Raw genomic sequence first — 12733 nt, forward strand, 5'->3', positions numbered from 1 at the left:
TGTTTCCTCTATAGCCTACGCGTGATGGATCGGGGATGTGTTCTCTCCAGGCATTGGGCTTTCTAATAACATTCCTTAAGCTGGTCTGGTTTCCTGCTTCTTCCTTTACCGGGTCACGTGACCAGAGCTACTGAGAGAATGAGTTGCGCCGCCGCCGCTGCCTCATTCAAACGTCGGCTGCTAATATGAGTCACCCCCCATAACAACTCCGTCGCGACGTTAGAATGTCCAACGTCTGAAATGTCTACTGGCTTTTAGAAGCCTCGTTTTTTTCCCCCACATCCTAATTGGTTGTAACATTGAAAATCGATGATCACAAAGGGATCAAGAAGGGCATTCGCAGAGATGCCTCCACCCATGCGCGACCAACCAAAGTGCTGCTGTCTCCCTTCGCATGTCCTTCAACTTTAGTTAATAATAATAATAATAATAATAATAATAATAATAATAATAATAATAGGCGGCTGGGTGGCGCAGCGGACATTGCGCTCGTCACCAACGCAAGAGACACCGGGTTTGACTCCGGCTGTCTGCGTTGCCTCCGTCTTGGGCCGGCCGTCATACTGGCTCAATTGGCAGAGTCAGCGGGTGGAAGTCGATGGGTGGTAATCTGGACAGCGACTCCTACAGGTCGGTTGGGGGCCCGCCTGCACAGCAGAGACAGGAAATAGCGGGGGTAGTGTGAGCCTCCCACACGTTACACCTCGCCAATGAGAGTCCGCGCTGGCAGGTGAAAAGATGTGACAGGCTGCCTCCTCGTGTACCAGAGGGGACACGTGATGCAAGGCTTCTATCCTCCCTACAACCGACCAGTGGGGGGCATATGCGAGCAACGTTCAAGACTGGGGAGGGGAGAATTGGAAACACGAAATTGGGATGGGAGAAAAATAGAAAATAAGGAGAAAAAGTGGATAAAAAAATATATAATTTTATAATAATAATACATTCAATTTAAAATAACCCAAGGGCACTTTACAATTTAAAAGAAAAGAAAAAGAAAATGAACAAAAAAGGTCAACAGGAGTCCTAACAAACAGCAGGGAAAATAAAACTAAAGAAAACTTGAGGTGTGTCTTCAATCTTAATTTGAAAACAGAGATGGACTGGCGGCCGGGTAGCACAGCGGACTAAGCGTCTGTCTACCAGGCCGGTCGTCATACTGACACAATTTGCGGTGTCAGCGGGAGGGAAGCTGGTGGGTGGTAATCTGGTCATTGTAAACAGTGACTCCTACAGGTCGGTCAGGGCGCCTGCACAGCGAGGGAGGGAAATGGTGAAGGTAGTGTGACCTCCCACACGTTACACTTCACCAATGAGAGTCCTCGCTGTCAGATGAAAAGAGGCTGCTGGCTGTCTCCTATGTGTAGCAGGGTGGATTATCCCTGCTTGGTGGGAACGGTTGTTGGCAGTCACAAGGTAGCTGGACACAGCAGAGCTCCGTCTGACTGCACCCTCGTCTTTGGGCCTGGAGCGTCAAACTGGGGCCCGGTAGTGGGAGTGAATGGGGCCCGGGATTTACCAACCTGGTTTGGTACTCTGGTGTTCCTCGCCTCTCCGGAGCGGTCAGCAGTACTCACAACTCGCTCTCACTTCCCTGAATACCTCCGTTAACCCTCCCACACCTAGTGACTGACATGCATAGATAGATTCGTTCCTCCCGCAAGCAGTACCCTCCCTTGATGACCACTAGAAACCTTATAATGAAAAGGGGAGAGTTGGATAGGAAGGGGTTAATTGTATTAACGTTACCCACACCAAAAGAGTTGTTTATAGGTTCAGGAAGGGACACGCACACAGAACCCCATCTAATTCTTTATGTTAATTGTACTGTTCAGTTACAAAGATTTAATAGGAATGGGTCAAATAGAATGAAGTCCTACTATTACTCAATTTGTAACTCAATACCTTATAGACACTTATATTATACACCCACCTCTGGGTTAGTACCAGGGATAATATACTTCAATGTGCTTGACTCATCACCCACGTCTGGGTTAGTACCATGAATAATACCTCTCTCAGGCTTTAGTTATATGGTAGGGATAATACCTCTCTAAGGCTTTACTTATGATTCTACAGGTCTGTAACCTCCCCACAGGGAAAGGGTTAATTAGATGGGAAAATATTATTAAAGAACAAACACGTTATCACACTCAAAGAAAATGAAAAGGTGGGCCCACTTTACCAAAACAAAAGTCCTATGCTAATGCCGGCATGTAATGTTTATGGGGTACCCCTATGAACTGTAGTTAGCAACGTTAGCTTCACCCGTAGGCCGCATCACACTGTGTACTGTGCAATAAGATCCTGAGCATCGAAGCTCTATTGTACTCAACCAAGATGGCGGCCTCGCCGCGCCACCCCTGTCCGGGTAGCAAGATGGCGTTGAACGCTCTCGTCACGGGCGCCAGCCAGCGGGGCTGGAGCAGAGGGAGCAGTAGCGGGCTGAGAGCGCGTGCTGGGTGATGGCGACCTCTGCTGGTCAGGACGAACTCCCGTGCTGGCTGAAGACAGCCGGTGCAGAGCAGCTGTCGAACGCCGGCGAAGACTGGTTGTTGACGGCCGGCGCTGGGTCGACGCGCGACGATACTCCAGCCCTACCTTAACTGAAGCTACTCTGTGGGTCCCAGACAGCCCTCCTGCTATTCGGTTATAGTATACTGTTACGCAACGTGGCTGGCTACACCACCGGTCTCTTCAGCGCCTCGCGCCCGGTGTATACTGGAGTCAATATAGCCGTTAGCAGCATGCTAAATATACCGCACACACTGCTACTATAACACGTTATCTATGGACGTTAGTCCTTGGGTTCGGTTTCTCTTACTCACACACTATCACGGATACTTCTAGAATAACCCGTCATATATAAGTTCAATACGTTCGCCCGTGTGGTCCACAACGGGGGCTCTGTCAAGACACGACCGACCATAACCCGTCATATATAAGTTCAATACGTTCGCCCGTGTGGTCCACAACGGGGGCTCTGTCAAGACACGACCGACCAGGTCCAAGTCCACTGTCGAAGAGGCTGGCTCGCCTCACCTCCGTTCCCGTTCACTTGCTTCTCCTGCTGTCTCTCTCTCGTGCGCTCTGCCTGCCACCGCCGCCCCCTGCTGGTACCGCCAACTAGCCCCACAGGAAACACTGGGTGGAAAGAATATGATCCAGTTTACTTGTTTATAATCCATATTCCAGCCGGTGAAAGAAGGAGAAGCCTGCGTCATTGTTCGAGGTAATATCACTGGAAACTAGTTAATATGTCTTTGTGCACAATGGGGAGATAAAAGGCAAGTCAGCACTTCTGAATAATAGCCACATATTCAGGGTGCTACATATGTATCGGAGGAAGCATGTGATAGACTTCAGGGCTCCCTAGACCAACCAGTGGGGGGCACATGCGCGCATCGACCAGGAAGGGGAGGGGGGAATTGGCATAATGACTAAATTGGGATGGGAGGAAAATTCAGAAGAAGAAAAAAACAGGAGGAGAAAAAGTGGATAAAAAAAAAAGAAAACAGATGGATTCTGTTGTGGATTGAGGCAGGGAGAGTGATCCAGAGGATTGGAGCAGCACTGAAGGCCCTGTCCCCGACAGCAGTCTGGTGTGAGGAGTGACGAGGAGCGTAGCCTACGACAGGGGGTGTAGGTGAGGTGTGAAGGTCAGAGGGATATTTGGGGGCAAGGTCATGGAAACACTTACAGGTAAGGAGGAGAATCACACCGAACTTGACCGGGAGCCGGTGGGGGTGATGTGCTGCCAGGGTTTTGTGTGTGTGAGTCAATCACTCACTCGTTGAGTGACACTGACCGGATGGGTGCAGCAAAAATAGGAGCAGTACGTTAGCAACAATACGCAGTGCGTAACTCTGCGGAAAGAGGAGCAGCCAGTACACTAACGTCAACATTAGCACCCCTGCGGCTCCGCTGTTACCTCCCCTTTCCAGAGGAATGAACCCTGTGGCCAAATGCAGGTCTTGGTGTTGGTACACAGGCTTACGCTGAGAATTAAAGCCTCCTGTTATCTGCCAGCATTATCCCTCAGGAGTTCCGAACATCGGTGACATGTAAAGCCTCTGTATTGGCTCACGGTAGACCAGCCGATTAATGAGTGGTAAACATACCATTATAGAAGCCCCATATTATACTGTCCAGGCAGTGGCGATTCTAGGACTTTTTTAGCAGGGGGGCACAGGGGGGGGGGGGGGGGGGGCATGAGCTAGTATGGGGGGGCACCAATTTTTTTTTTAAATTAAACGGAAGTAAAAAAAATGATTTTTTTACGTGCATTTCTTTTCCCCCCCCTTATAGCTACATATGAGTATAAGTATAAAGGAAGTTGGGTTTATCTAGACAGGTAGCCTAAGTGTAGCAGGTAAGGTATAAAGGTAAGTATATTAGGTTACATTATTTTACCAATAGCAGATCAGACAACTCTTCAGCCATTGGGGTTCATAGAAAATATTTTATTGGCACCACTGCTGTACAAGTCTCTTTTTTTCACATGGAAGACACAACAACACAATAATAATAATACATAAGACATCACAGGACAGAAACGTATTGCAATAATGACAAGACAATAGAGATAAAATAGAATAAATAAAATTAAAACAGAAATAAAATGTTTATTATATTGATAGACATTACAAAAGAGATTCCTAATTACAACAATAATTGTTCACCCAAGGGCTGTCTAACTCTAACCAACCTAAAACATGTTAGCCATTGTAGTGCTGTACAAGTATTTTAAAGTGTTTTATCACTCAATACATTTAATTAATAATAAACTCAATTAATTGTATCACTCTAGCAAGTTGCCCCATGGGCCATGGCATGAAATTATTCATTCATATTGTTACGAACGGGTAAGTGACTTCCAAGTTGTCGAGAGGAAGAACGAGACGGAGAATGTTTTACTATTCCAAAACAGCTGTACTGTTTATTAACAGGGAAAAGCATACACTATAAACAGGGAGAAGACAATAGGTCTGTGCTTGTCCAGCTGTAGGTACGTCCGTAGGATTAGGTGAAGCTCTAGCAAAGAACAAGGAATAGAGCAAATGTTAAATAGGTCACATACTCAACATTCCACGCTGTCAATGAGGAGCAGCAGTCTGACAGCCAATGACAGCACCCAGGTGTGACAGACAATTAGTGATGACAGCAATCAGTGGTGACATACAAGGTGAACCATAACAACAGGAGTGACCCAGGTAGACAGTGGGAGACAATCCTAAGGATGATAGTCTCCCGAACGTTACAGTATCCCCCCCCCGACGAACGGCACCTGACGTTCACCTAGGGGCCTCGGGATGCAGCCGTCGGAAATCATCGATCAGGCTGGGATCTAATATGTCCCGTTGAGGCACCCAAGAACGCTCTTCTACCCCGTACCCCTCCCAATCCACCAAGAACTGAAACCCCCTACCCCTCCGTCTACAACTCAGGATTCTCCGCACCGTATAGACAGGCTGACCGTCAATAATGCGGGGCGGAGGAACCGCAGGGAGTGGCGGGGACAAGGGCGATGAGAGGAATGGCTTCAACAGGGACACATGAAACGTCGGATGGACCCTCATAGAGGCCGGAAGGCGTAGCCTGTAAGCCATAGGATTCACCCGACGCACCACTTTAAAGGGCCCTATAAAGCGAGGAGCCAGCTTCCTGGACTCCACCCGGAGAGGGAGATCACGAGTGGAAAGCCAAACCCGCTGTCCCGGACGGAAAACCGGAGCCTTGCGGTTAGCTTGCCGCTGAGCCTTAACCGAGGCCTTCTGCAGCGCCGTCCGCACTCTGCTCCACGTCCTGCGACAGCGAGCCACATGTGCCTGGGCCGACGGCATCTCCACCTCCTGCTCCTGTTCGGGAAACAGAGGAGGTTGAAAACCATATTGACACTGAAAGGGAGACATACCAGTAGAGGAGGAGAGGAGGGTATTATGCGCATACTCAGCCCAGGCCAACCTCCTACTCCACGTCGCCGGACACCCAGCAACGTATCACCTCAGAACGCCCTCCAGGTCCTGGTTGACACGCTCCGTCTGCCCGTTCGTCTGCGGATGGAACCCAGACGACAGGCTGACGGAGGCGCCCAGACCGGCGGCGAACGCCTTCCAGAACCTGGAGGCGAACTGAGGACCCCGGTCGGACACAATATCCACTGGAAGCCCATGAACCCGAAAGACGTGCTGCACCACAAGGTCAGCCGTCTCCCGAGCCGAGGGGAGCTTGGGGAGGGGAATGAAGTGGGCCGCCTTGGAGAACCGGTCCACCACCACCAGGATGGCAGTGAACCCATCCGATAAGGGAAGACCGGAAATAAAATCCAGGGATATGTGCGACCAGGGACGCTTGGGAATAGGAAGCGGTCGGAGGAGACCCGCCGGCGCACGGCGAGAGGTCTTACTGCGCGCGCACACCGGACAGGCCGCCACAAAGGAGCGTGTATCCCCCCCCTCTGTCGGCCACCAAAACCTCCTACGGATAAACTCCAGGGTTCTGGTGGCCCCAGGGTGGCCGGTGAGAGAGGATGTATGCGCCCACTGCAGCAGGCGTGAGCGTGCCGCCTTGGGCACATACATCCGACCCGGAGGACCCCCACCGGGATCTGGCTCCCGTGCCTGAGCCGACCTCACCACCCTATCTATGCCCCATGACACGGGTGCCAAAATCAAGGCCTGTGGAATAATAGGGTGGGGCTTCTCCTCTCGACCCGGAAGATCAAACTGACGTGACAGGGCGTCAGGCTTGACGTTCTTGGAACCGGGTCGATAGGAGATGGTAAACCGAAATCGAGTGAAGAATAACGCCCACCTGGCCTGGCGAGCGTTAAGGCATTTAGCCCCTTGGATGTAAGCCAAGTTCTTATGGTCAGTCCAAACAATGAAAGGATGTGCCGCCCCCTCTAACCAATGTCTCCATTCCTCCAATGCCAATTTGATTGCCAATAACTCCCGATTACCCACGTCGTAGTTACGCTCGGCCGGAGACAGCCGGCGCGAAAAGAAGGCACAAGGATGCACCTTACCATCCTTTAAACATCTCTGCGAGATTACCCCCCCCACCGCGGTGTCAGAGGCATCCACCTCCACAATGAACGGAGCCTCTGTGTCGTGACGGATCAGTACAGGGGCGGAGGTAAATCGACGTTTGAGGTCGCAGAAGGCCGACTCTGCCCTAGGCGACCATTCAAAGCCAGGGAGAGAGGACTTAGTGAGAGCGGTTAATGGATTGACTAAGGCACTAAAATTGCGAATAAAGCGCCTGTAAAAATTTGCAAAGCCCAAAAAACGTTGTAACTCCTTGAGCGACGAAGGCCGTGGCCAATCCAAGACTGCACTCACCTTGGCTGGATCCATGCGAAGATCGCCCTTCGTCAACACAAAGCCCAGGAAGGAAACGGTGTCAGTGTGAAACACACACTTCTCAGCCTTAACTAAAAGTTGATGCTTAAGGAGATGTTGAAGCACCTCACGAACGTGCAGTTGGTGTTGCACCATATCGCGAGAAAAAATAAGGATGTCATCCAAATATACAAACACTGACACCCCAATTAGATCCCGCAGCACGTCGTTGACCAGGGCTTGGAAAACTGCTGGAGCATTAGCTAAACCAAAAGGCATGACCAAATACTCATAATGCCCATTAGGAGTATTAAATGCAGTTTTCCACTCGTCCCCTTCTCTAATCCTGACCAAGTTGTATGCATTACGTAAGTCAAGTTTAGAAAAGACCTGTGCCCCCTGTAAGCACTCAAAGGCGGTGTCCATGAGCGGTAAAGGATAACGGTTCTTGATGGAAACGTCATTCAACCCCCTATAATCTATGCACGGCCGCTGATCACCATCTTTTTTAGCCACAAAAAAGAAGCCAGCGCCTGCAGGGGATGTGGACGGTCGGATATGCCCCGCGGACAATGCCTCTCGAATGTAAGTGTTCATGGACACTGTCTCAGGGCGGGAGAGAGAGAACATCCGTCCCCGGGGCGGAGAAGCGCCGGGTAGAAGATCAATGGTGCAGTCGTAAGGTCTATGAGGCGGTAGTGCTTTAGCACGCGTTTTACTAAAAACGTCCGCCAGGTCACAATAGACCGCAGGAACACCTGCCAAATCGGGGTTGGGGGATAATAAAGAATCTGCAACATCCACCGTCAACCTGGAGAGAGACAAAAGAGGGAGGGGGGAAGGGACGGATGAACTCACGCCAGCATCAGCGCTGACGCCGCTTCCCATGGAGAGTTCACCCGTAGCCCAATTAATACGAGGATTATGCAGCACAAGCCAGGGGTGGCCTAAAACAATGTCGGAATGAGGAGACATAACAACAATAAAATTCAAATATTCCCCCTCGCTAACAAAAACAACCAAGCGGTCGGCCGTCCAGCGAACGGACAGGGATGGGCACCTCTAGTGTCTCTAAAGGAACCCCCCATTCTAGAGCCACCCCCACATGAATCAAGTTGCCCGCAGCCCCCGAATCCACTAAAGCCTTGGCCGTTTTAGAAGAATCCCCCCACCTGACAGTGACATCAAAAAAAGTATGTGAGTCGTGAACGTTTATGACCGGAGAGACATGCCCACCTGCTAGCACCTTCCCCAGGCCTAGCGGGCTCCTGCGTTTCCCGAGCCATGACAGGCGGCGAAGCGATGCCCCTGTGCGGCCACAATGAAAACAGCGCTTCTCGTTGACCCGCCTCTGCTTCTCCGCTTCAGAGAGGTTCAACGCTCCCAGCTGCATGGGCTCGTCATCGCCCCGGTGCTCTGTCATTGGCTGGTATGCTGGCCGATCGACACTAGGAGAGGGACGGAAGAGTACCTGTGACGAAGCCTCCCTCTCGCGTCCCCTCTCCCAGTGACGATTATCCAACCGAATGGCCATGTTAATCAACAGATCGAGGCGTTTGGGTAGCTCCCGCGTAGCCAGCTCGTCCTGCATGCGAGTGGAGAGTGAAGTATATCTATCTTCATTTATACCTATATCTAAGTTCAGTGATCGTATAGTCTTTTTATTACCCTTCTCCTCTGCATTGTTTGGTATTTCAGATGTTCGGTTCAAGTAAGGAAAGAAGCTGACGAGGTGGTTCAATCAAACAAACTGCGGTGTTTATTTCCATTCCTATATATACCACAGCTTATTTCAAAACACAGTAAAAGCTCTTTACTTCAATCTAATCGTCTCTTTGGTATTTCTAATTGTCTCTTTGATGAGGCAGTTTGGTCCATGATCCGATCAGCTAGGGCCGATCAGAGCTTTCTTCTCTCGTGCTGGGGTGGTATGGTTGTTGTCTCTGGTTCCCATGACAACACGAGTCTTCTCTTAGTGGTTTGCTAGTCGTTCCTCGGCGGTCAGGCAGGGAGCGCTTGATTTCGTCTCGGCGGAGTCTGGATTCCCTGCTGTATGGCGATCTTCTATCATCGTCTGTGTCCGTGGCTCTGTGCGTGTCCGGCTCCAGGATCCTTCTGTGTGGCTCGCCCTCCAGGATTCTTCTGTGTGTCTCCGTCTCCATCAGCCCTATTTAAAAACATAGAACAAGACCTCTCCCCTGCCTGTCTAGTGACGTCACTCCCGAGATCGGCCTGTTCCCATTGGCCAAATTCCTTCTAACAGGAATTCCTTTTTTGTGAGTGACACGTCATCCTGGGTCTTGCGACACTACACAGTGTATAATGGGGAGAATCCGACTGGCTGTTAGCCGTTCTATTCCATTACCGTATTTGGGGATCCTTACAGTTCTTCTCTCCGTTCCCAGATAATAGCATACGTCCTTCAACAGAAAATAGAATACTTTGTCTCTTGATTAACCAATAAGGAGTCCTGTGTCATGGTTTCTTTTATCCTTATTATTCAAGAGTTATTCTTTATTGTGCCTTCCGTTATTCTAATAGTTTTAAGTTATGTCCACATTGTAACTCATGTATTTGAACTTTATTTGATTGTTACATCCTACTGTTTGTATTTGGGTATTCTAAAGTAATCTGTAATCTAGGTTGTAGCTCTATTTTTATCACTTAAGTATTTTGTTCAGTATTAACATTAATTAACAAACTATGTCTTACTATTCGGTTCACTTATTGTCAACTTTTCTGGTTTTGCTAAACCTTTTATCTAATGTAATTTAGTACGACAGATAACTTTTTAGTACATTATTGATTTGCACTGTCTTAACTGGTGGCATTTCTACTGTGATGTGAAAGGGAGATTCCAACCGTTTGGTGTCACCTTTCTGACCTCTGTACCTTTAGTCAGCATGCAGCTGCCGTTGTAACCTGAAATTACTTTAGCTTAGTGTAAATATGACCTTTTGATCTCAACTGTTATTTTCAGTTCGGTTCCTGTTCTTCAAAGATAATTATATCCTTCCTCGTCTGTTTGAGATGGCCTTTCCTAAACCCAGCTGCTAACCTCATCCGATAAGGTGCTATTCTGAACCAGTGGAATGTGCCCTAACGTCATAAACAGTCTTTTGCCTTATCAGCGAACCATCATCTGTGATTAGCCCTGACGGCAGATGGTCCTGGAGCTGGCTGAGTGCGGGGTGAGCAGATGTCCTCTCAACCTCTTGAGCCTGAGGCCACCGAAATAACTCCTGGGGTTTTCAAATGACCCTTTCTATCAAATCAACTTCTCTATCTAATCATTACTTTGTACATTTCAGTTGCTATGTTTCATGTTTTCATTTAGAGATATACGACAATCCACCCTTAGGGGGTTCATAACCCACTATACAGCACCAATATTCAAAATTAAACATTAAAATCATAATTATCATTTTTGCTAATATTTTCTAAAATTTAAAAAAAATCCAAAATTTACACAAATCTAACTACCAAACCCATTTCCATCTGTACAGTTACAAATTCATCATTTCACCTACCTTTTCCTCCTTGCACAGTTATACACATTATCAGTTATAAATACGACTTTAGACTAAGAAAGCTGTTCCTGTTTTTACAAGGAAACACTCTTTCAATAACAGCTTTTTTGTTTAGACTATTTTATCCATGTTTACCAAATATGTCTATTTTGTGTAATGGGCTCTGCAAGAAAAGATTAATACATCATCCCAATAAAAGATTAACACTCTAAACATTTGAGGGAAATTCAAACAAGCAACATAAATCATTTCTTCTCCTTGAAAAGACCACTGAGGCCTCAATTATTCTTCACTTTCATCCCTGTCAGTTATCTCTATTTCAACCTCTTGAGGTCTTTACTGCTAACTCGTTTTGACCGTTTTCTTCTTGTTGTATTTTGTGCTAACCACCGCCTCTTCTTTGTTGTATGCAGTTTTTGGTACTGCTCCGATTTTCCACAGAAGGAAACGATTTTCCCTCTGTCCTTTTTGCATTTTGGATTGTTATTTACAAACACACAATAGATTGGAAACTTTTATTTTCGCAGATACATCTCTACTGTTCTGCATTTTGACAATACATTTTTCTCCAAATTAATTATCTATATTTTTCACAGCTTCTTAAGTTAGCATTCAATCAAATCACCTTTGTCTCATTTCTTTTTGTGCTGTACTATTTTACTAGATCAAATATCTCAAGATCAACACAATACTACCTCCACCCTTGAAAGTGGAATAACCATTATTTCACTATCAATACCTCGTTTCCAGACAGCTCCTTGGTCCGGACAGCCAGCTCTAGACGAGGCCAATCACCAACAGAACCTATGTGCATGGCAACAAACCACAGTCCCTTTAAACACACATCACACATACTCCGCCAGCCTCCAACAAGCCGGTGCAGAGTCTCCCATAAGTCAATCATCAAATTCACATGTCTGCACCCTACATGAACACTAATTCGGCCAATTGCGACCAAAAACCTACAGAGCTTTCCTATAGACAGAGAAACACGTTTCCCCAACACTTACCATCTCCCAAAACGTGACACAACCTCCCAGATTCTACATCTGGACTCTTAATGAGCGGAAAACAAACCATGAACCAGCTCCCGTCCATCCACAGTTTCCAGCCCATTTTAACAGACTTCCTACCAGTCTCGCTGTGTCACCACCACCTGCTATCCCTGACCGGCGAGAGATCCCTCCCAGCCAGCCAGTTCCTAAAAAAATATAGTCAAACAAAAACAAAGAAAATTGTAAATAAACAAAAAATTTGTGAGTGCCTATATGCTACACACCCATCCAACAGAATTAAACCATCATCTAGAGGCATAACTACCCCCGCAAAAACTAAGACAGCAACATTAAAAACCCAAAAAGAAATAAAATAAGTAATGAAATAATATTGTGCGTCTCTTTTTTTTTTTTTTTTTAAGTCTCCTTGACCACCCTTGGATCAAGTATGTAATCACCACTATAAATAGTCCTTTGTTTTTAACTCTGTCTAATATCAAATGTTCCATTGTTCCTGTTTAAAACCATCAATTTTGTTAGTACGATTAGCCCACGCGATTTCCAGTCACTTCATCCCATCTACAGCCCCAACTTTCCCTGGTTAGTCTTCCAAACCATTTTAGTAACTTGCACACCTAATCAAACCTTATCTATGTATCTTCGTCTCTATCCTTATTCTAATCAGTCTCATTTTCCATTTTAATTTATTAATAACTCTATTTACTCGAGCACTCAAAAGGCTTTGTTTGTGCATTTCCGCTTCGCTCTTATTCAACCTATGGCCTTAGCAGACACCCCCTCTCTACACCCCCTCTGAAAATGTCCCAACTCTCCACATTTCCAGCAACTCTGATTTCTGATGGAC

This window comes from Notolepis coatsorum, assembly GCF_963971535.1.
Source record: "Notolepis coatsorum genome assembly, chromosome: 9".
Lineage (NCBI taxonomy): Eukaryota > Metazoa > Chordata > Actinopteri > Aulopiformes > Paralepididae > Notolepis > Notolepis coatsorum.